The sequence below is a fragment of the Dromaius novaehollandiae genome, chromosome 2 (assembly GCF_036370855.1).
Source record: "Dromaius novaehollandiae isolate bDroNov1 chromosome 2, bDroNov1.hap1, whole genome shotgun sequence".
Classification (NCBI taxonomy): Eukaryota; Metazoa; Chordata; class Aves; order Casuariiformes; family Dromaiidae; genus Dromaius; species Dromaius novaehollandiae.
In genome coordinates, this window is record NC_088099.1 from 27,566,379 (window position 1) to 27,591,218 (window position 24,840).

The 24,840-nt window shown below is 38.5% G+C and overlaps 1 long non-coding RNA gene across 1 annotated transcript in view; it reads right to left on the minus strand.

The window, feature by feature from the left end:
- Positions 1–14,290: 14,290 nt before the first annotated feature.
- Positions 14,291–24,840, minus strand: part of LOC135327283 (uncharacterized) — a 43,644-nt gene continuing 33,094 nt past the window's right edge. Inside the window, exons 2-3 of the long non-coding RNA XR_010387386.1 lie at positions 16,072–16,230; positions 14,291–14,444 (exon numbers count right to left, since the gene is read on the minus strand). This is a non-coding gene — a long non-coding RNA (uncharacterized LOC135327283). The remainder of the gene's footprint in view (positions 14,445–16,071; positions 16,231–24,840) is intronic.

Below are 24,840 nucleotides of genomic sequence, written 5' to 3' on the forward strand. Positions count from 1 at the left end.
TGGTGTCCTTCCTCAGCTAGCTTCTGCAATGCAGGTGGACTCGTAAAGTTAACAGAGCCTCAAGATAAGACCTTCACTGGAGATTTGTTTTACAGCTGGTAAAGAACAGGTTCACAATGCCAGAAAAACAGTAAGGAGGAGCTTAACTCTGTATCCTTCTACTTAGAGCACAAAGCCAAGAATGGAGAGATTTTGCCTTCTGCTTTCAGGAGGGTTTTGAATTTTGTCCAAAGAGCTGAAATCAGCTGAAAGCCATTGTGTAAAGCTGAAAGCTGGTGTGCAAGTTTTACAAGCTTGTTCAGCTTGTAGCTTGCAAGGGTTTTTTTTGTCTTTGAAAAGCAGATCACTGATAATATCCAGGGAATATTACCACAATTAATTAATGGTTATAAAAGCAGCAGTCTGTTGCAGCATTTGGAAAAGTTTTGCTGCAAGTGAAAGGTGTATGCAGACATGCATTCTTTGCCATGCATGTAGTCTGGCTACTTTCTGCTCTCAGAAACATTTCAGGACGTAGATCAGTTAGATATTTTTGTTCTTGCTTTATGCAGGCTACTTAAATATAAATCACTCTTTTAAAAATGTAATTCATCAGCAGTAGGAGCCAGTGGTGCCCCACTGGTACGTGAGTAGGAAGGAAGAAAAATCTGAGTCTCTACTGCAGATACAATATCTAGTCTTGGATAACTTACTACTTTGTTTTTCATTTTTCTCTTCTTACTATTGGGAAAATGCTTATCACCCAACACAAATGCTATTTTTCAAAGATTAATTTATTTTGCAATGATTCTATAATGCTAGACATTATGATTTGATAATGCTGTTCTGTCAAAAATATCTTCAAACTATTGCAATGAAAAATCAGTCTATTCCACTTTTCTGATGGGATCAGTTGGGTAGCTAGCAAATAATGTACAATAACAAAGTAATCAAGGCAAAACAATTTGAAAGAGATGGAAATTTCTATAGAAAGGAGTTAATTTTAAAATTTCAGTAACACAGGGAAGGTTTTCCAGTATAAAAGAAGACCTACGGATCAGTAAAGATACTAGTGCTTTTGGTAAGAACATTGCTGTGGTCATGAAGGAAAGCTGTTGTGTGTATCTTGGGTAAAGATTAAAGCAAAAAAAAGGATGCACAGAAATCGAATCTCCCAGCTGAAGAGTAAATAGCAGAACATAGCAAAGGAGAGAAGTAAGACTTCGAGCAAAGCCAGACAGGCCATATGGTGCAGTAATTTAAAACAAAACTAAAAAGTGCAAAAACATCATTTCAGCAAGTATTTATAAAGGCAGAAAGAATCCACTGGCAGGACAAACATGGAAATACTGCTGGAAGTTTTTGGCTGTAAAAGAGCAGAGTGGAGATCAGCAAAGGGAACTGCCCAGTTTGATCAGGTTCTCTCTACTCAATGTAAACTGCAGTCTAGTTGCAATTGCCATTCCTAGTTTAAATGAGACTCTCTAACTAAGCCTCCTGACAGAAAAGTGCCAGTGGTGTTCATCAGAGAGACACAGAAGGAATCAGTAGCACAACTGACAGTAAAAAACAACAGAAATTCTTTATTTCCAGAATTTTGTGTTCAATGCATTGTAAATAAAAACTATTTCTGTATACCATTGTCCACTACATAGGTTGAGAAGTGTTTGGCTATTCCACAGAGAATTTATCTTACTTCTTATAAGAAATACATGAAAAGGTCTACAGATTCAGATAACAATATTAGAAGAAGATGTTGAGGATTTTAAGTTGACTGACTTAATATCCATTTCAGACCATCAGATCAACCAGTTAGTCCCAGTTCTGCAATTAAAGTATCAAATGTAGTTGAATCATTAAACAATCATTAGAACAATCAACTGATGCATTCTAAAAATATCCCCACCTATTTCATTATAAATTTCAACTTTATCAACATCAACTGCATCCTAAATTTGAACGTAATGAAGTAACTTAGCACTTAAACTAAATCATTATCTAACCTCAGAGCTAATCCTAAAGCTTCCTCCTTGAAGCTAAGTTCCAAAATGAAGACTCTCAACATTTATGAACCAGAAACTGCAGGTCAAAATCCAAGGGTTCTCAACATTGTAATAAAAAAGACAGAACAAAATGTCTTCCTGGGCTGGAAGTAACCCAAGAAGATCACAGATACATTTGACTATGCAAGACAGAGCTTCTGCTATTAAGGCTACCTTTGCAACAATGTGCCTGACTTCTGGTCTCTCTTCCCAAGTTTTCCATGCCACAACCTTTCCATGTGTTTTTTTTTTTTTTTTTTTTTTTTTTTTTTTTTTTTGTAGGACAGATTTTAGGGCCACTTAAACCTGAAGACTGTTTCCCTCAGGCATATTTCTTAGATGAATCTTATAGATATCTTCACAGAAGCACATTCCTTATCATACTCCAAAGATAAAAAAGCTGAGGTGGTTTCTGTTCAGTGCAGTGATTTCTCCCAGCTACTTATTCTTTGGAGGCAAAGAGTGATTGATCAAAACTGGACTGATATCTCTGTTGTTGTTGTTGTGACATCCTCTTTTGATGACAGTTACAAATTCTAGAACAGTTGTTCCCTTTAGATGGTTTGTTGAACACTTTTTGTCATTATACTCCAGATTCGTATAGGGTTTGCAGGCAGTTTTATTGTGCAGTTCTTCCTTACAAAGTCTCAAGAGAAATATAAGTCTTTTTTAGAGGCATTCACCCTGAACCGTTCATATTCAGATCTCCAAGTATCAATCTGGAAAATCTCCATTTAAATCAACAGTTTAAAAATTTGCAGTGTTTTGGCTGCCACAGAGTCTGTGATGTATCAGTCCCAGATACTCTCTGTATACCCAATCTGAGTATATAGGGAAGGTCTGGAAGGCTTGTACCTCCAGTCTGTGGAACGTTCAAAATAAAAACACTAGAGCTATTTGGGGAAAAAATAAAGGAACAACATCAGCCACTTGGCATTTATTCACTATTAAAACTAAAAATTAGATTTATTCTGTTTCAGCATCTCCAGATATATGTTCTCCTGGGAAATGAGGCAAGTACTATAACCTTTCTACTTTGGAATTGTGTCAGACGATTTATCTTCCAAAGCCTTCATCTTGATCAGAGCCAGTCATGGGCTTCCTGGGAACAGTTTTTAATTGGGAAAAGCTGAGTTGCCATGTTGAAAACTATCAGCTGTGAGATAAGATGGTAGGGGCTGATCTGGGAGAGTCCCAGGAGAGGTACCAATCAGGGAAGGAGCATTTGGAAATACCTGCCAAATGTATGCAAGGGGCAGAAGACATAAAATTCTGGGTGCTGGTACAGGAGAGCTAGAGCTGAGATAGATGCCTTCTCTGGCTGCAGGAAAGATACCAAGAGGGAAAATGGCTTCAGATTAGGGATCCAGATGTGGAGCAGAAAGTCTGAGTGGGTTTCCTTAGACAGGAGGGAAAAGTATTCCCCACAGAGAGTCCTGAGTAAAGTCCTTGCTTCTATTTTTGTAGGGCTTCCAGGTAACACAAGAGAGGCTCAGGAGAGGGCACCTTACCTCTCACAAAAGACTAAGTAACAAATATAAGGGGCTAAATTTAATAGGATTCACGGCCATACAAGAAAACTTGAATAATCTAATGATTCATCATGGCAACTTTTGTCTCTGGGCTTTCAGTGGGGCTGCTGGGTTAGGGTGCAGGTCACGCCCGCAGTTAGGGTTAGGGTTCAGAGAGTGATAAAGCGTAGAGCCCCACGAGGAGTGGGGCTGCAAAGGGCATGCCAAAGGACATGTACCGCTACACCAAGTCTGCTCCCGCAGCAACGTTTGTCTCCGGGCCTTCACTGGGGCTGCTGGGTTGGGGACCTGGTCTGGCCCACGGTTAGGCTTAGGGTTAGGGTTCGGAGAGCCCCACGTGCAGAGCAGCTGCAAAGGCCATGCCAAAGGACATGCACCGCTACACCAAGTCTGCTCCCACGACCACTTTTGTCCCTGGGCCTTCAGTGCGGTCAGGTGTTCGGTGCAGGTCACGCCTGGGGTTAGGGTTAGGCTTAGGGTTAGGGTTAGGGTTCGAAGAGTAATCAAGCGTAGAGCCCCACGTGCAGAGCAGCTGCAAAGGCCATGCCAAAGGACATGCACCGCTACACCAAGTCTGCTCCCACGGCAACGTTTGTCTCTGGGCCTTCAGTGGGATCATGGGTTCGGGTGCAGGTCAGGCCCGCGGTTAGGGTTAGGGTTGGGGTTCGGGTTGGGGTTGGGGTTAGGGTTTGGAGAGTGATCAAGCACAGAGCCCCACGTGGAGTGGGGCTGCAAAGGCCATGCCAAAGGACATGCACCGCTACACCAAGTCTGCTCCCACAGCCACTTTTGTCTCCGGGCCTTCAGCTGAGCTCAGGGGTTCGAGTACAGGTGTAGCCGAGGGTTCGGGTTAGGGTTAGGGTTAGGGTTCGGAGAGTGATAAAACGTAGAGCTCCACATGGGTTTGTGCTGCAAAGGCCTCGCCAGAGGACATGCGGTGCTGCACCAGCTCTGCTCCCTCAGCAACTTTTTCTTGGTGGCCTTAAAAGGGCAGGTGCATTCAGGTCCTCGCCTCACCTGAATTTAGGTTTAGGGTTAGGGTTTAGGTTAAGTGAGCGATACAGTCTACAGCTTCACTTGGAGTAGGGCTGAAAAGTGCTTGTGAAAGAACATGCAGTGATGCACCAATATTGCTCCAAGGGCAATTTTTGCCTGTGGGCCTCGAATGGGGTTGGTGTGTTTCAGTATCAGTCCCCACTTGAGGTTATGGTAAAGGTTATGAGATCAATAAAGGCTAGAGCTCCACGTGAAGTTGGGCTGCAAAGGGCTTGCCAAATGACATGTAGGGCTGCACCAAGGTTGCTCCCAGGGCAACTTTTGCCTTGGGGCATTACCAGAGGAAGTAGGTTCAGGTTCAGCCCCCACCTGAGATTAGGGTTAAGGTTAGGGTTTGAAAGTCAGTATAGCCTAGAGCCCCACATGGAGTGGGGCTGCCGAGAGCATTAACTTTTTCTTGTCACTCAGGGCTTGAATGCACTTTGCTGCCTATCATCTCATTATCATCTTCAGAGATTAAGTTAATATTAGGCCATTGGAACATAGTGGAACATACTTTCATGGGTCATGTGAATTTAATGTAATCCAGAAGCTGTCCTGACTCCTGAAAACTGGTTCCTTCCAGATACTTTGAATTTTTTTGAATCGCCAAACACATGGTTGAAATGTTCTGTTCAACAGGACATCAAGGAAGAATATTCGGGGCTCTGTTTCCCACTTGCCTAACTGTTCTGCTAGTCTAACTAGTCAGGAAGAAAAAGGATGTGAATTCAGGAATTTTCATTTAAAAAGGAAATCCAGATGCAAACATAGACGCATACGTGTACATGTACATATTAATTTTGCATGTTGGCAAGGTCTTACTCTTCTAAGGCATGAATATGCTAAAAATATTCATTCTGTTTGAGCTAGTCCCCTTTTGGGGTTCTATTTTTTATCCATTTTGAGATTAAGGTATGAAAATAGCTGGCAGAAAACTCCACGTTTGTTGGCAGTTAAACTGTATAAAATACAGAGGGCTATTAAAAATTGATAAAGGATAGTGTAAATAAGTTTATTTTTAATAAAACAGCCCTGATTTTCCTATGGCAACAGTGTGGAGCCTGGATAATTTGTTTACAGTTTTTAAATCAGAAAATTATGAAAGAATGAAAGAACAGTATCAACATCTCTGGAAACAAAAAGAACACTTTGGAAGGATTTTTTAATTTAAAGTCTTGATTTTGGATAGTAACCTGTTACACAACAGTATTAATTGCTTAATAAACAAAAGCCGTTTCCACCGTCAAGATTATATCCTTTTTTGATGCCATATGACTGATTCAGAAGACCTACAAGCATTGTAGATCCATTTTATTTTCTTCATAATCTGAAGACAGAACAGCTTTTCTGAATCTACTTGTGTGAAATGCCATGAGAAAGATCATTTATACTAGAAATTGCATACAAACTAAGCCTATATCATAAAAATTATAAGAAAATCTGCTAAGAACCTTATTTCAAAAGAAGTTTTTCATCCATTATATTATTCATAATCACTATTTGCCCACTATTGCAAAGTTTACATTTATATTCAACTGGATATATTTAAAGAAAGTATTATCACTGATATTTTTAAATGCTTTAAGATAATTAGCAAATACTTGCCAAAGCAAATACAGTTATTTTGAATGTATTGTTGCACTTGCTGCAGAAAAGCAAATCTCAGCTCTAACTCTTCTTCAGTACTCTAATTAGAGTCATTTCCTGCAGACTGCTCAGCATGCTGAGCTTCCCTTGTAGACAATTAGGCACAGGTGTATAAGTGGGAAATCAATGGAAGCTCCTGACCTAAATATCCTTTCAAAATACAGACCTGATAGTTTTCTAGCAGGTCCATGATAGGATGTTCATTCTCAGTTCTCCCTGTTAAGGATGCCAATCTGAGAGTCAACAGTTCCATTTGCAAACAGATAACTGAAGAATGGTGATGTTTTAGTCTGGTTTCATTCTCGTCATCAGACTTGTCTATCTCCCTTACTGTCTTTCAGACTTTTTTGCTACACTGTTCAAGTGTTGCCAGCCTCAGGGATTCACAGCCATAAGTCACTTTCCTCCTCAGGCCAATAGGCTGGAGATAAACTTTACAAAGAATGTGTGAAGTTAAAATACCAAATGATTTTAAAAGTATCTTCTAATGCTTATACCTTTTTTATCTTAAAATTCATTATTTTTATGTAAAATGCATATTTTGGACATCAGGATACCTGATTCAACTGTCTAATGTTTGCTGTGAGACCCTTTTGAAACTTCTTCAGGGTTGCTTGAGCTCCATCAACCACTACTATTGCTCTTATAGATCAGCTAAACAGCTACTCGGGGAATGAGATGATCCCACATGGCTGGGGCCTATCAAAGGCACCCTATGCAAGCAGCCACACCAAATCGCTTTGAAAGCAGGAAGATACCATCAACATGGCTGCATCCAATGGGCTGTCCCAAATGCTAAGTCACCACAGCACCAGACCTTATTGGAAACTATTGCTAAAATCCAGGAGCAAAAGAGTAGTAGACTAATGGGCACAAAAAAGGGCATGGAGATCAAGTATGCTGCAAAGTCACAGTGTTTGTCACAGTGAGCGAATGAATGAGGGAGTGTGAGGTGGGAATGTTAAAAAATGAAACCTTAATCTCAAATAAACACAGTTCACTGTATACATCTGTTTTCCCATCTGCCTTGTTCATACTTCCCCAGGATCAAGGCTCCTTCTCTGCTTTGTCAGACATTCACCATCAGTTTTTCTAAATTCCTTTGCCTAAATTCCTTTATTCCTTTTGCCACCCTCTCTTTCCACCTACTACAAATGAAATAATGAATCAATGACAAAATAATGAAGGAAAGAAAGGCAAAGATGCCAGAAGGTCATCTTATGGCAGGTTTTCCAGATAAAAGACTCTTCTGTCAAAAGTAAGTAGATTCTTGTGAAGAGAGATTTTGATTGCTCTCCAGTGAGGCTCTGGTTTACTTAGAGTGCTCTTCCTCCATGACAAAGTGTAGACCCCAATAAATCCCAATTGATCAGATTACTGAAAGGAACTATGTAAAAATAGGGAAACTTAAATATAGTAAGGCAATTACATTATACCAAATTAATAAAGTCCTCAGGTTTATTCAGCTTGGAAAGTTTAACTAACTTTCTGTCAAATGACTCTTGAAGCTGATTTGCCCTTCAAAGCTTAGTGGTCTGGGTACATGCTTCCAATCTAGGACCGTACACGGTGCAAACTGGCATTTGGCCCTGTGGTAATAAAACTGGCTCCTGAAATTTATTGCATTAAAAACAGATGACAGCATGTAGACTAATGACAAGTTGTTAGTGATTAGGTCACCTCCACAATAAATGGTTTTGACAGGGAAATGGTTTATGTGCTGCTCCCTTGACAAGACACATATAACCATAAATGTGACATAAGAAAATATTTTTAGAGTACTAATTCAATAAAAATGATTGATACAAGATGAGGCTAATTGGGAGTTTTGCCTTGGGCTTTGACTTCATGCAGCTATTAATGAAAAATGATCTGGGCAGATGTTACAATCCATTGGATTACGACAGAAGCCAAAAACTATCAATTTCAGAAAAAATCTGACTGTTTTTCTAAAGCTGACTTGTTCCATCTTGATAGATACAGTTTTGGACATCTGTGGGGAGCCAGCAGAGGGTAAAAGCCAAATCAGTAACTCTCAGTTCATAAATGTCTCCTCAGCAGGTGCATCACCCATTGTAATAAAAAAGAATTTTCGTACACAGACGTTTTAATTTCAAATGTTACTGACCACCAATAATGACCGAAGGGGTTCAGAAACTCTAAAAGCATTGCTGCTCCTGTTGGTCATATATTGATGTTCTTGCCTCCATGAGCATACATTCAAGAACACATTCACAACTCACACTAACATTGCAATGCTGGAACAAAGTGCTTGGCAGAAGGCTGAGGACAAAATATTCCCTTTTTTGCCTGGGTTCACTTTTGGTTCTCAGACTGTCCATGTCCATGCAGTGCCCGCTGTTCTTGTAATGGCCTGTACTAAATGCATATATTAAGCACTGGTTTCCTTCTCTTTGTCTGTCCAGCTGAGTCTGAATAAATCAGCCTAAATAAAAAAAAAAAACAGTTGCAAACCTTTTGCCAGAGCTGATTGTTGAGGCATATATAGTTCTTGGAAGGGAATTTAGTATATTAAGATATAGATATGTTTGTTCATCTGCTTTTGTTGTTGTTGTTGTTGTTGTTAATCTTAGCATGGTTCCATGAAGACAGTGCTGGCTTCGTGCACAGGAAGCCTGGGCTTTTCTCCTGGCTTCACTGCCATTCTGCTGTTATTTCTCACTTTCAACCTCCTACCTTTTGTCTAAGTAACAAACAATTTAGGATAGGATCTCCCTTTTACTCCACATCTGCATGGTGCCCAGAAATATGGGTCCTTGCTCTTAACCAAGTCTGCTAAGGATTCCTCCTCACTTGTCTGCTGGATCACAGCTGCAATGCAGCTGTGGGCATCCCACACACTCCATGTCTGCGATCCAGGGCTTGCTACATGTTTGATGATGATTCCTCACCTTCGAGCTAGAGAATGCTGGGGGTGTGCAGCGGTTCTCCTACTCAAGTGCTAGGCAGGTTTCTGATTGCTTGGCTTCCAAGCTGAGCTGCTGTCTGGCTGTCAGGGCTGGGGACCTATGGACACTACTGTAACAATAGCTGATGCATTTTGTCGGAAAGCTGCAAAATATAATTTTTCTCTAAGTTCCTTCTCCCAACCTGTTACTGATAATACTCCATGCTGCAGAGAACCTACCTCCTCTTATGATTAAAGAGCAGAAATCATAAGGGAGTAGTAGTGTAGAAACAATTGCATTTTGGTAATAGTTTCCTGGAATACGGATGTCTTAACCCTGCATAAAAATCAAGCCATGTCTGTACAGATATGTACAATATCTGTTACAGTGGCTCTGCCTTCACTTCTGTCATAAATAAAATCCTCTGGTGGGAGAAATGTTGTAAGGCTGACTTTTTGAGCATTCCACTTATCATTCCTATTCCTTTTTACATTTTAAAAATATATTTTTTTACAGAAAAATAAATGATCAGGTAGTTTTTTCTTCAATTGCCTGAGACAATATTCTTATTCATGGTTTTTGGATAGTCTCAGCTCTAATGAGGTTTGGTTCTGAAAGACTGACTCAGAGATACTGAGCCTAATTCTCCTCTCTTTTAATTGGGGAAAGACCAACTAAAATGAATAGAGCAACATGATTTTACCACTGATATCATGAATAGGAAATAAAGCTCTTCTAGTTGGATGATGAATAAACTTCTACAAAAGATAAATAGAGTCTACTTTAATACTTTGGAGTTATTCTTATTAGCTACGGGAAGTCCTGCTTAAATATACCTGAAACATCCCAGGAGATGTGGACACACTGGAGTGCAAGCAACCTGTTCCTGTAAGACTTGGCAGTCCTCGAGTGGAAAAAAGATAAACCAGGTTTTATGGAAATATATGGGAAGTAAATGGCCTTACATCATGGGAAGATGAAAGCATACTTGAAAGCTGCTTTGTCATCAAGAAGAAAGCAGCATTTTGGTGAGCATAACATGATACTCTGTCATCAAACTTCAGGCACTGATGGACTTCGTTTCCTCTGGAGAAGGAGCAGGAGGGCAGGCTGGAATTACTATCATCTTGTGAATAGTGTTTCCTTTCTGCAGTTCCAAAATTGTTTAAACAAGGGAATAGCTAAAAAGAAAAATACATCTTCGTTTCAGCAAAAAAGCCAAACCATTTCCATTTACAAATACTGCTACAGGGCCTTAGGACTGCTGCATTTTGCACATCTCATGACCTCCTTCCCACACTTTACACTGCAGGTGAATATCTTCCATACAGAATTGTTGTGAAAAGGGTGAGGAATATCCACAGCCTACCAAGACTTCTATTCTAATCTGTGAACCTAGACTTCAAATCCAGTTGCACTTCATTCCTGTCCTTGAAACTGTAATATTTTGTTTTGGGTTGAAAGAAAAGGTTTATTTCACAAGATAATGATAATTCTTGGCAATTGTAATATGGTGAGAGACCAGAATATTCAAACTTAGTTCAGGTTGAGCCAAAATTATTTTGATTTCAGCTACCGTGAACTGAAAAAGCAATTATTGGCAGGATCCTGTTATAAATAGCTACTCTTTTAAGATCATAGATCATAATATTACAATCTTGACATCATAAAATGGTGCTATTAAACAGTATGGTAGCAATCCTTGACTTTGAATGTTCTGTTTTTCAAAAAATAGTCCTAGGTGTGCACCAAATATATAAATATTCAATGACAAATGTTTCTGCTGGTTTCCTATTTTTGTCATCTTATTTCTTTTGCTATCTGATTCCTTGCATGTTTATCATGTGTTGCAAGCAAATGGTTGCAATGTCACAGACTTGAAATGCCAGCATCTCTTGCAAAGTTATCACTCCTCTTTCAGGTGTGTTTTTTTCATGGTGAATGACAAATAAAGAGGTCCAGAGACAGCAGTTGAAGAGGAAAATAGAACTGGATGTGATTTTATTTAAGAAATATTTTTGTTTAAAATGCAAGTGGATGATGGCAAAAGTCGGTCTTTATTTGTTAAGCTCAGGCTATCTATAGTTACGGAGCTGTGCAGTGCAAGTCTCTCAGCACTGAGGAGGTATGTCTGCTCTGAAGAGCAAAGAACGGAACTATCTGAGCTGACACACCTGAGCTGGCTTCTGAAGGACTAGAAATAGCATTACCAAGGTTTTTGCATACTGCTGATCTGCCATTGCAGAGAGATTCTTCCCTTTCTTGATCCTTTTTTTTTCCACAGAATATATTCCATTTAATCAAAGAATATGAAAACACTTGTTTCCTAAGGTATGAACTCTAGACCCAGGATATGAGGGCAAGCATTTCATTTATCCAAACTAAACCAACAGGGTAAAATTAGCACATAGACGAGTGAGAACATTGTTACTGAGTTTGTGCTTCACTTTTTTTTCTAAGTTGATGGTGTGAGTCACTACCGCCCAGAAAGGGACAGGAGGCAGGAAATGTGGCAGATAGGCAGTTTCTGCGAGTTTCTGTGAGGGTGATTGCCATAAAGTATTGTCATTTACTGCAGGGTGACATGTCAGTCCCACTAGTCTTCACTTAGAGCTATAGTAGCTGTGTGTAGACCATGAAGATTTGTTTCTTCAGGCACTACTTTTCCTGATTCCAGAACAAACCCCTAAAGGTATGTTATGGGGAGTTTCTTTATTTTTCTTTTATTTTTTATTTCTTTTATTTTCCTTTTTCTTTTTCCTTTCCTACCTGTACCAGTGTTTTCTGCCTGCAAGCAGTTTGCAGATGAACTACAGCTACTGAGGGGCCACTGTGACCTTGTTCTTGGCCAAATGCTAGCTGGAGTTTCTCCATGACCTGGAAAACACTATGGCATTTTTGCTGAAAAAATTTGCAGATGGCATAGATGGACAGAGTGGTAGATAATGCCGTGGATCATTTGCTAAGCAGGGTCAAATGCAGGTAAGCGTTTGACATGTCAAATATGTTTTGACAAAGTCATAACACTACAGTGAAATAATGTAGCTTATGCTATGGTCCAGAAAGACCATCCTGGAAAGAAATGGCTGCAAAAAAGGCATCAGGGTCATGGTGTACAAATGTATTCAGAGTAAGTAGTCTTATTTGGCACTGTGAATGAGAAAGCGAAGAGTCATGGGATGCACAAACAGTTGAACACCTAAGAAGCAGTACTACTAAGAAGAGCTTGCAAAGTGCCCTTTCTGTGAAATATAGCATTTCCAGAGCACCGTTCTTGTCAGTAAGCAAGAAAAGTTCAGTGTGGGAACCTGCTCTGTAGCAGCTGGAGATTTGCAGTAGATTTTGCTATTGTGAGTACACAAGAGAGAAGTTCACTGTGCAGTAATATTGACTAAATATCCAGCCTCTTTAAGGCAGATAAGAGCAACACAGGAATATGCACCATGCTGAGGGGCACGGCTTAAAATGGAGGTCAAGGCTGTCATAGTTATAAGGTAATATCCATCCATGAAAAGAGTTGCTGGCTTTATTCTACTTTAAAAAGAAACTTGTTGCTACCTGACATATTGCCAGTTTCAACAGAGAGCCTGAGCACTGTCTGACCATGATTGACTTTCAGAAGCTGTTGAAGAATCTCTTTTCACCCAATCCAAACTAAACAATATCAGATTGAAAAATGCAGCAGAGATTGAAATTAAATGAAAACTACTCTCTTCCTAGAGTTTTTGCCTTATAAGTGACTATTGATTACTTATGAAGTATCTCATTATGTGCATTAAACTTCTTACAGAACTTCATAGAAAATACTGAGTGCAGTGTTTACAAGGAGCTATAAGTTTATTGAATATTTTTGCCTAGTGATGGATGAAATAAAACACTTAACTGAAGTCTCTCAGTTCATAGGAATTAAATAAAATTATGAGAAAAGGATGCTTGATTTAAGGAACTTCTGGACAGCTGGGTCCAAAGGCCACAGTACCATGAGCAATGAGCTTTCTGATCTGAGTGGGCTTTTGGTCTGATTAGATGTAGAAGCCTTCTGTCTGTATGTGTGTGAGTGTGTGTTTGTGTGTGTAGCCAAACCCTATGACACTTCATCTGGCAAACATCCTATTGGCATTAATGAAAGTTTGAACTGAGTGGTTCATCATGAAAAATAAAAATTCGTCTTTTGGAAAAGGAAACATTTTCCATTGTTTTCTTATTATTGTCCTTAAAGTGCTTAACATCACTGCACACCGGATTGTCCCAGTCTTAAATAGCCTAGAGAAGAGATTTTGTTCCTGAGACACTAGATGTGTTCCTAGGGTACATGGCTTTGTCAGAGACTTTTTTGTGACTATAGCAGAAGAGCAGGAGGCAAAGTCTGTTGAAGATGGCCATTCAATATCAGCTAATTTGTAAGCAGCCTGTGGACAGCTGACCAGTGGAGAGAAAGATCCATTTCAATGAGCAAGGCTGTACAAAGACCTTGCAGCTTTTTTCTTTTACTGGGAGAATTTGTCATGGCCTTATCTTCCAGTATTTTGGCACAATTCTGTAAGTTACATAAAGTATGAATGATGAGGTAAGAGAAAGCAGTACTATGGCATATTGCTGTATTTCTGATTTGCATTTAATCTTGGAATAGTAACATGAGGAAAGATTTTAGTTCCTTTGTGACCCAGAATGCCTGGTGAACATGAGACCTCCTGAGCACAGACAAATACTGGAGGTGAATAACTTTCTAACTTTGAATTACTGTTCTTCAGTAAAGCTTATAGATCAGGCCTTAAAGCCAATTACCTGTGAAATCAGTAATAAACCACTTCAATCTTAACTCAAGAGACTCCTGGGATTAAGTCTTTAGAAGGTCATCAGCAGAGGCATTTGTCTCTGTTCTGGCCAGGCCAATGGTCTATCATGTGAAGGATGTATGAGTCCCTGACAGGGAAAACTGTTGCTAAGTCCTGAAAGAATGAATTAAACAGTGCCAAATCTTACTGAAAATCCTCCAATCAGATACCTTTGTCAAAGGTACCAGTTCACTAAAGTCTTAACAAATAGATGGCAAAAGACAAACCTAGAGTAAAAATACTGTAGGGGCACTAGATAAAGATATTTATTTCAGGTACTGTCAAAGGACACTTTCTTACCCGTCCATTCAGCACTCTGTGTGGTGATGTGTGTACTTTGTCTTGTGCCATTGCTTCATAGTGACTCCAACCCTCTCACAGGAGTGGAGAGAGGAACATCCTCAAAGCAAGGGAAGCTTTCAAAGTTGCTGTAGCAGGCTGTTGGGTGCTGACAGTGGCCTCCTGGAGAAAAGAAAAAGTACTTCTCATTCTCTTGTAATTCAAACGGGAAGATCCACTTAACACTCAAGTGAGCAAGGACTTCTACAATGTTGCTTCATGTTTTACAACTGAGTGATCTTGCTGGAGGCAAGACTAGGAATAGGAAATAGAATAGGAACTGAATAAATCGGAGTAAGATATAGGAGAATAGAGCTAGAAATGCCTACTTCTATCTAGACTATGTAAAAAGGTGGTCTCTTTGCAGCTGAAAGACAGTACCTGGTGGTTACTACTGGCTGACTCCATGCTTTGGGTAAGTCGATCTCACAAAAAAGTGAGTTGAAAGTCAAAAACCTCTCCTTATCCATCTCTCAATTCTTTATACAAGCAATTAATACACACACATTTCTTCTTATTTAGTGAGGCCTCGATTTCTGTCCTAAGGGTTTTTACTGTCAGTATAGAGTATCCGTGTGTATCTCGTGAGGTATGTGCACGGCTTTCCCACCAAAACATGGAGTGTCTCCCAATGCAGTCACCACAAGGCTCCACCAAAATGCTTGGGGAGGCGCACCTGTCCTCTTGGTGACAGGAGAATCCTGCACACAAAGGTACACACAGCCATTCCCTGCTGAGGGTGCAAGTCCTTGGGAGAGAAATTCAGGGTCAGCCAAACTGCTATAAAATGCAATAGAGCTGTTAGCTGATATTTTAAATGTCAATGAGACCAAAACCAATTTTCTAATCACAGTTTATTCTGCTTCCTTTCATTTTGTTGCTCTTTGATTAACTTTAGGGATTTCTTGAGAGGCTTTTTTCACACATTTCTTCTGACATATATCTGATATATCTGATTTTTCTCCCTAGTGGTGAAATTTGCTATCAATATTTACATCACATCTTCTACTACTAGTAATTTTTTCAATAGTCAGGAATACTCTGAGCAGCATAAAGGTGTTCTGCTTTAAACCTACTATGACATTTCTAGTTCAGGTCTGAAACCAAATTTTTCATGCATTTGCATAAAAAACAATAACAAAGTAACCTTATGGTCTTAAATTCCAGCAGAGCCTTCTGAAATGATCAAAGATTTATTCAGTCTTTTGATATCAATAATTGTGTTTTATTTGGTTGGAATATTGTCAGTAGCATAATTTATGTGTAAATAACTTTTACAATTTGCAATGCACTGTATACAGTAAACAGAAAGGGTCCATGCAGAGCACAAAGAAAAGATCAATTGAATATGGTACTGGAGAGCTTGTTAAAATTCTGAATAAGATGTTTTAATCCTCCCTTTTTCAGAAGAGCCCATGCTCTCTTTCTTATATTATAGTTTAAAATATTTCAAAACCTTTGTAGCATTTGTTAGACAAAGTGTTGGGAAAACCATACCTTGGAGTGAGAAACTCTCGAAGCAGTGAGAAAACAGAGATAAAGAGACTGAGGGAGGCGCAATACAGGCAAACATTTGTGTGCTGTTGCATCCGCAGTGAGCGCACACTAGGGCAGCAAGCAGTGCAGCTGATACTATTGCCCTCAGTCCTATGAACTCAAGAGCAGGACTACAAGGAGAAAGCCTCTGTCAAAACCTTGAGGCCTTCCCAGAGAACTGCCAAAAGCCAGTGTCCCAGCCCACTCTACTCACCTATGCAGGAGGTAAGAAAATGAGGGGAACTCCAGAAAAACTAAGGAGCTGAGTGCTCACTGTGCAGGTCTGTGCTCAAGGTCCATCCTGACGGGCCTTGTTGAGGATAGGATCTTGCATCGCTCTCTTGTTTTAGTCTCTCCAGTGCACTGGGACACACTAAAATTACAGAGATGTAATAGGAAGAAAGGTGAAAACAATCATGAAACCATTCATGATATATCCCTTTCAGAATGTTAATATTTGGTAACGAGTTTGGTCCCTGTCATCATCAGAAATCCCACTGGTTATTTGGAGTGTGCTTCCTGCTCCATGCCCTGGAGCTTTAGGATTAGAAGAAGCACAGAGGGAGAAAGAGTGCCCTCCCTTGTGTTATGGGAAGGAAGAACGAAACACAACCAATAGAAATCCAAATTTCCCAATTCTAACAGTTGACAAGAGAATGGAGGAGTGACTCAGTGTTTCCAGACTCATTAATTTCTCATGCTGTTCTGTCCAGCAAAGACTTTTATTAATGACTGCTGTGAAGAACTTACCTTTACTATATGTATACAAGTGATTTATGATAAGCACTTCTTTAGCTATAGAGTCTTGGATAAAAGTTATGCAGACAAATTGTGAGACATGTATGAATTTCAGGAGTTTAATACCATGGAACACCTTCTAAATCATCAAGTGTTTGACTAATGCCTCCCAGTGGACCTCTACAAATAAAGAAACAGCAGAAAAGCAGAGAGAATGGTGTTTACAGACAAAACGAGATTTTTTTTTAAATTAAGTGCATTCAGAGGCCAGCCTATAGGCAGGGACCCAAGGTCCTCAATCACCTTGGCAGCACCACTGGAAAAGTGGTTTTGTAAGACTGGCTGCTGCTTGCAGTGTTCATCCAGCACCTCATGCCAAACTATGCTTTAAATAAATAGCTTATTTTCCCTGGTAAATGGTTTTAAATTTTCTTCACACACAATTCTTGTGGCTATTAGAAAACGAATACAACCAACTTTTTTAAATCCAGGTGCAAGATCTTGGACTTCTTTTGGAAAAATCATTTAGATAATGGATAGAGTTATTTAAACATTAGGATTATATGGACATGTTACTCATTCTGAACAAAAGCTGATAGAGAATATAGCAGGTGGCTGGAGGTTTAATATAGTTGAATTGAAAGGTTTTGCTTCCACGATGCTAACTTCTAGATGCCCTAGAAAGTGGGAATGTTGTTTTAGAATGAAACGTCTCTTTTCCCTCATTTCCCCCAACTGTTTTAGGCACTTTCCATAGTCAATATTAACAGATTTTGAACAGTCCTTGAACCTTTGAAACTGACACATCCCTTGCTAATAGGTCACTCCACCCTTTCCATACCTAGGATATTCTCAATGTCTCCATGGGGAAATAGTAGAAGGTAACAAAACTGCACACATATGACCATACCTATATGTTGTGGAGAGCATAAAATGAAGTCACTAAAGGAAATCATATTGAGCAAACTTAAAAATAAGTGTGAAGCGATGGCAATTAATATAGACTACAGTAATAGACATTAACATATTTACAATAGAATATTTACAATAGAATATTCACAACAGAACATCCCAGTTTTCCGCCACTGGCACAATGATGAAGATGTGGTGATACCGATCAACATGGTAATTAGCATGCCAGATCAGCCTAGAGAAGACTCACACTTACAGTAGCACATCTCATAAACTGTGCTATAAATGAATGTGGACTGTAAGCACAAATTCAGCAAAACGATGAACTTTAATATTGGCCCATAGCAGTTATAGTCTGTGCATGTCTATGACATTTTTTAAATAGGTTTAAGGAAAAAATTAAAGTGAAAAGGAAAAAAATAATATATTATGAAAAGGAAGATATGATTGTAAAGCTAGATTCTTGTAAGGAAAACACAGATATCAGAGAAAGATATTTAATAAGATTCTTCTGACCTACCTAGACTTCATAAGTGAAACCTACTGGTTTTCTGCATGCCAATCTACCATCCTTCCACTCTGCTGAGGCAGGAAGGCCATTTCACTTCTTTATTCTAACTGACTGGCCCTTCTTGTTATCACTGTCTTTCATTTTTCTAACAGAAATGATGAAAGAGTTGTGTTATGGAGATGTTTAGCAAGTCTCAGATTAAAGATCAGATTATCAAGCAATTCCTGACATTTCTAAAGCAGGGAACAGCTCCCAAGATATCTGAATTAGATTAATAGAATACTATTGAATTAGATCAATAGACTACTACAAGTTTATTATCAAATTCTGAATGACTAAATAAATGAATGACTGTAACTATTAATGCACAGTGTTCCAGAATACAAAATATTTAACAAATTACACCTTAGCACACATTGCTCAAAGCAATAATTTGCTTCAAAAAATTTATGAAAATTAGTATGGCTAGTCTGCAGTTAACTGTCTGGAATTAACTTGTCCACAAACTTTGATATCAGAGAATAATTTGCACATTGATCTAAATGACTGCAATTTTATTTGTAACTTTGCCACCTCATAATACCACGGTAACCTTCATTAATCCATAAAGAATCAAATTACTGTATCATCTTATACTGAAAAATAAGTAATGTCTAAAATCCATTACAAAGGAAAATCTGGCTAGCTACTCACTAGGAAAACTAGAGAGATTATGCAATAGGGTAACAGGTATGTAAGCTGGCAAAGGACACAATGCCAATTATAACAAGTAATTTGATTTGATATTTTGGATTTTTATAGTTTACAATTTCCTTTGGAGAGTGGTTCCCATATGCAGTATTCAGTTGTACCGAACAGAACATGTGTTAATAACAAGAATTATCTTGTCATATTTTAAAATGAAAGGGAATTTTTAAAAATACTGTAGGCAGACTTGTACAGCATATATCTGTGCACCGGAGAATCTAATGTCATTTGTGCTTTTAAATCTAATCTGATGTTTGTTTACCAAGAAAGGTCAAAACTAAGAGCACTAACAGCTACACCAGGCCTGTGTTACCCTTTCATGTCCAGGGAAGGAGGAATGGCTTTCACATATTCGTAATTTACTTTTAAAACATTGAAGTTTGCTCGCTCGCACAAAATACAACCTCAGCGTATTTTTACTATATATTGTATGGTAGGCTCTGAAATATTTAGTATCGTTATAGTCAGTCAGTCTTTCCTAAATTATCACAAGGGTTGTTCAAAAAGAGCATTTGTCTTTAAGTCTAGAAAAGACGATTAGACTGCTTTATTCTGCATATTAATGCAGATAAAAGAATAGTGCTGGCACATGTTTTTTTTTCCATATTGACAAGGTTCCTGTCATTGTACTCAGTAACTCACTGGGACCTCTTTATGCTAAATATCTCTGCAGAAGTGCCTCTTAGCCACCAAAAATAGATTTAGACAGCAGACTTTGGAAGGCAGTTTTAAAATGCAAACTCATGGCTATAATATTATCAAGTCCCTAAAGGAAATAAGATTAGTTTCCAATCTGTTAGTTCACCACCTGTCAGAGACATGGAAATGCCAGTTTTAAAACCTGGAAGCTTTCAATGTTTCTAAGGTCGGAGGCATTTCTGTGCCCTCTGAAGAGCTGGGGGCTTCTCTCTGCCCGGGATATATAATGTTCCCTTTCCTAAGGCAGCAAGGCCAGAGCAGTTCAGCTTGTCATGATCCAGCAACAACCACTCTTGAAACAATATCAAGGAGAAACTCAGCCTGGAAAGGAAGCTACAGCAACTTCACCCTCCTGCATGGTAGTGCCACAGCCTGTGGCACACATTTTTGTCACCAGGTAGGGAGAAGCTGCCCAGACACTTCCATTCACCCCCAGTTAATGCTGAAGGTCCACCTGGGCCTCAGGAGCCATTTCCATTACGCTACATATCCCTTCTGCAGGACCTTGTAAAACTATCCAGGAACATTTTAGAATTAGCTAGGATGCATAGGATATGCAGACTCTACAGATAAGTGGATAGGTAAATCTCTCAACCATTTGCACTGCGTATAATGGCATATAAATTAGGGAAAATACTGCTGTTCCTTAACTCATTATGACTAAATGCAACTAGAATATATAATTATCCTTATCTGGTAAGCTATAGAGCTGCTAAATGCATCTTTTCTTTTTCTTGTGTCTCTTGGAAATGTTCAACCCGAAATCGCTTGTTACACATAACAAACATTAAGGTGTTGAAAGTCTCAGGTAGGATGAGGACTCGAGGCTCCTGAGCTCTGAAGTGCTAAGAGGTGCAGTCACTAAGCCACAGGCAGCAAAATATGGAAAGAATCCCAGGGAAACTGTGAGTTTCTAGAAGATCAAAATAGGGTTCAGAAAGAGTCTTAACTGAGACTTGAGCAGATTTTCATTCTGTTGAGGGGGCTGCTTTTGGCAGAGTCTGTGACAGGGGAATGAATCACATGCTTCTATCTTTAGTGTTCAGTGGTACCTTTAGGAGATTTGTGTGGATTTAGAGATTCCTGTTGATCACAGGCGATTTCCAAAAATGGTGTTGAATTAAATTTAACACAGATTGTATTGTATTATCGTAAAAGCAAAAGTTTATTAGCACTTTTTTCTGACTAAATGACTTGACCCCAAAGGTACACATCATCTTGTTAACAGAAAACTTCATTTGCATTGGAAGCAGCAGAAATAACCAGGGTTCTTTATGTGTGTGCTTGTATGTGTAGGAGGAGGGGACAGAAATAACTGTGGGATTTGGAAGCACATGTCCTGTCGGTATCCCATCATATGTGACATGCATGACATCACTAAACAACTCCCACAAGTAATATTCAAGTCTCATGGCCATTCAGGGAAAGTCGTAGTGGGAGCATGTAAGGGCAATTAACCAAGGTGGCAGAAAAGTATCTTTTACAATTAGTACCATTATGCCAGTGACTTCACGAATGTTGATCATCTGTACTGTGATGCCTGAAGTTTTGGAGAATGCCCTGGCTCAGGACATTGAAAAGCAAGCTCCTTAACTTGATGACAAATCTAAGTTAGGCACTGTGTTAATAACAGGTATTATAATATAAATATTGCCCTTGTTTTCTGGATGATGAGAATACCTCAGATTTATGCGTATGGCATGTGAATGGATACTATTTCTTCTTCTCCTGTTGTGACATACGTATTTTACTTTTCTGAGCAAAAGCCACTTACAATTAAGGCAAAATTATATTCAACAGATCTTTCACTAGTTGTATAAAATGAAACCTTTCAAAGAACTGTTTTCACTTTCATATAATTCCTGTCATCAAGCAACATATTACCACAAAGACTGGAAAAGAGGTTGCTTATTTAAAAGATTTCTGAACAGTATAACATAAAAGGACACAAGTCCCATTTTCTTGGGAATACTAGTAAGACCACAGCAATATTTCTTCAGTTTAAATCAAACTGTGTTTTATAAAAACTATATAAAATAGTAAACAGTATGTTGCTCTTACACTGACAGAAACTGTAGCTGTTTTCTTCTTTAGAAAATCAACAAATATTAACATCTTTAAGGTCAAAGGGTTTATTGTTATTAACTTCATGAGTAAACAAAGGTTGAAATTATCATGAAAAATCTTACATATCATGAAAAAAATTAGGCATAAAAATAAGAGAGCATAAATAAAAGCAGGTGAATATAAGATATCTAGAATATGCCCTTACTCCCTTCTCTTGTTTAAATAATTTAATTTCAAACTTTTTCCTAGGGTAAGTCATTCAAGGAAACTAGACACAGGTCAGACACAATTCATAAATCTTCAAGAATAAAAAATAAGCGCATAACAAAATACAAAACTTTGAGCCATTCATTTTTTGCAGTCCAAATTAGGTGTTACATTCCAAAGTACTGTTACCCTGGGTCAAACCTGTCAATAAGACTATATGATAACTGGCTTCTGGCACCTCTTTCAAATATACCCAGTAGTTTTTTGACTAATTCTTTCCTTGCTTAGCACCTGTTTTTTTCAGGGTTACTCCTCTGACTTCATCAGAATTATATCTGTTTTACATAGATGTGAGAGCACAAGCCAATTCATTAAATCTAAATTTAACTTACTTGAGCTTTATAGGTATGTTCTTTCACCTGCGTTACAGAAAAGTTGGTTAAGCCTCGTGTATCATCATAACACGAGAAACAACTGAATGCAACAAGAAAGGCTTTGTGGCCCATGACCTTATCTTTTTGAAACTATCTTCTTAAAGTGCTCTGAATTATTCCGGAGACCAATGTGCCTTCCAGCAATATCCATCAATCATGAAGCATATAAATATGGCTTGCAGCCTTTGTTACGCATCCTTCCCTCTGAATCATATGGAGAGTAATGGGAACACTACCTACTGCCTGGAGGAATAATATTTTGTGTTTACATTCTGATATTTTCCACAGCCATTCCTTCTGGGATCTTTTTCCTTCACAAGTATTAAAAAGAAAGCAACAATATTTTGTTAGGAAGAGGGCCTGTGTTCTTAACACTTGCAAGAAAAAGACTGACTTTTAGCCAACTTTTGAGAGGTCAGACACACAAAAAGGTCCTTACTTTGTGTTCTTCAAGTATACTGGGCTCTGGCTGTTTTGATTTGGTTCTGAGGAATATCAGGGCACAGCTGTTTAGGTGCTATATAGTGTACGGGATATATTAATCACCATTAAATATCTATTCAAATATGATCAGCTCTTCAGAAAGAACAATTTCTCTGAAGTATAGCAACAATAACACTTTTGAAATTACTCTGCTAGCTGATACTGAATCCATAAAATTCATGCATGATTGAATGACACAGGGAAGATAAACAACAAAGGCTACATAAACTAACCTCTCTTTCACCAGCTTTATTAATGTATAAAACATTGAACTGGGAAAATAACAGGAAGAATATTTTTATAGTTGACCATAAGATTCCCTAGTCTGCCAGCTAAAGCTTTGGTTATCGAGCATTAAAAACATTCCTCTCAGAAGGTAGACTTCAGTGTTGAAAACTGACTAATGTAGTTTCCATGCTTCTGTTCTACATAATGATATTATAAATGCCTACATTTTGTTTTTTCACAGTTATGCCTTGATAGAGATACAAGAAAGCTATTTTCATTGCTCTTTTAGTGCAGTTAAGGGAAAAAGAATGTCGCTTTCTACTCTGCTTAATGCAAAGGAAATGCTTATTCTGAGTATAATGTCAACTACAAGTCAAGCATTTGCTGGAAGCATTAAAAAAAAGTGGTCAGTGCAGGAAAATTGTCAGATTTAATCTATCAGATTTAAAATAAGGAAGGAATATTCACACAGGATTTTGTGATCAGGCAATACATAATACTCCATCCAAGCATGCCTAAGACAGGCAGACCTAATATCCAGGTGGTGAGAAAAATTCCACCCCCTTGATACTGGAGAGAGCAAATAGAGATCATTCTCATTTGATGAGAATTTTGAGGAAAAAAAGTTTTACAGGAACAAGGAACACAGGACAGTGATGGTGCTTCAAGCAATAGTAGAGGAGACCAAAACTACAGACACTGAAGATGACTGGATGCAGCAGCTGCAGGAGGCATTATCTTTGTGTAAGATCTGACGTAAGTGATTTCTGCAATGGAGTAACATCTACCAGAAGAAACAACAGGCTGAGATGCAACTGGAAATGGTGGTAGAGCTCAGACAGGGCTTTCAGAGATGAAAGGGAGAAGATGGGGCATAGACAGCCCAAGAGCTGCTGACCTCAAAAATGGGGGTTTGGAACATTAATGTGAATGATAATCTAAAGAAATGTGTAACATCTGTGTGAAGTGTAAGTATTGTATAGTTATATGGCATTCAGCAAACAAAATATTATATCATATTGCTGCACTGCAAGAGTAGGTATTTGAGGAAATATTATTCTAATGCTAGTCTATACTAGTACTATTCTATACTACTCTAATTTGGTTAGAGAATCTAGTGGCACTAAAATATCACTAAAGACAGAAGTGCTGAAATTGGGGTCTCACTGGACAATTCAGATCTGACTATTAAAGGTTCTGTTCTTCTACCCTTATCCATTTTAGATAGTTCTTTCTGAGCAAGCAATTCCAGCCATTACCCGAAAAGTTTCTGGAGTAAGATTCTGCTAAAGGTGAATAAATGTAATTTACTTCGAAGTCAGTGTGGATATGAATATCTCTCTCTATATATGGATAACCTGGCAATAAAACTCTCAGCCCTCAGAAAGACCTCATTTCAGTGTAAAGGATCTTAACATGTTAAAAAAGGCCTTTACCTTTTGCCTTAGGCCAAAGGTAGCATCTAATTATAGCATTTGCCCCCCTGAACCATTCAATCAAAAAGATGGCTTTTAACTTTTGCATTAGCATTATGTATAGTAATATGAAAAATGGAGTAAAATAGAGGTTTATGTTATAACTTCTAGTACCTTGTTGTAAACCACAAATAATAGACCAGAATCTAAAGTGTGATTTTGTACTGCAAGTTAATTGATGAGAACAGTTACAGAGGAAAACCTGCTTTGTTCATTGTTACACCCTTCAAGCAAACCAAGACATTATCAGTAATAGATAACTCCACAACTGTTTATACAGTAAACATACTCATTTTTTATTCATAAGATAATTTCATGTGAAGTTTATAACATTGCTATTGCTTTAGCATCATCTTACTGTTTCATAGATTTTTGAGAAATAACATTGTTTGCTGAAAACAAGCATTGCTATTGACATGATAATTGATAATTCTTCCAATATAAAGGCTGTATTATTTCACAAACTCCTTGTATAAATCCAA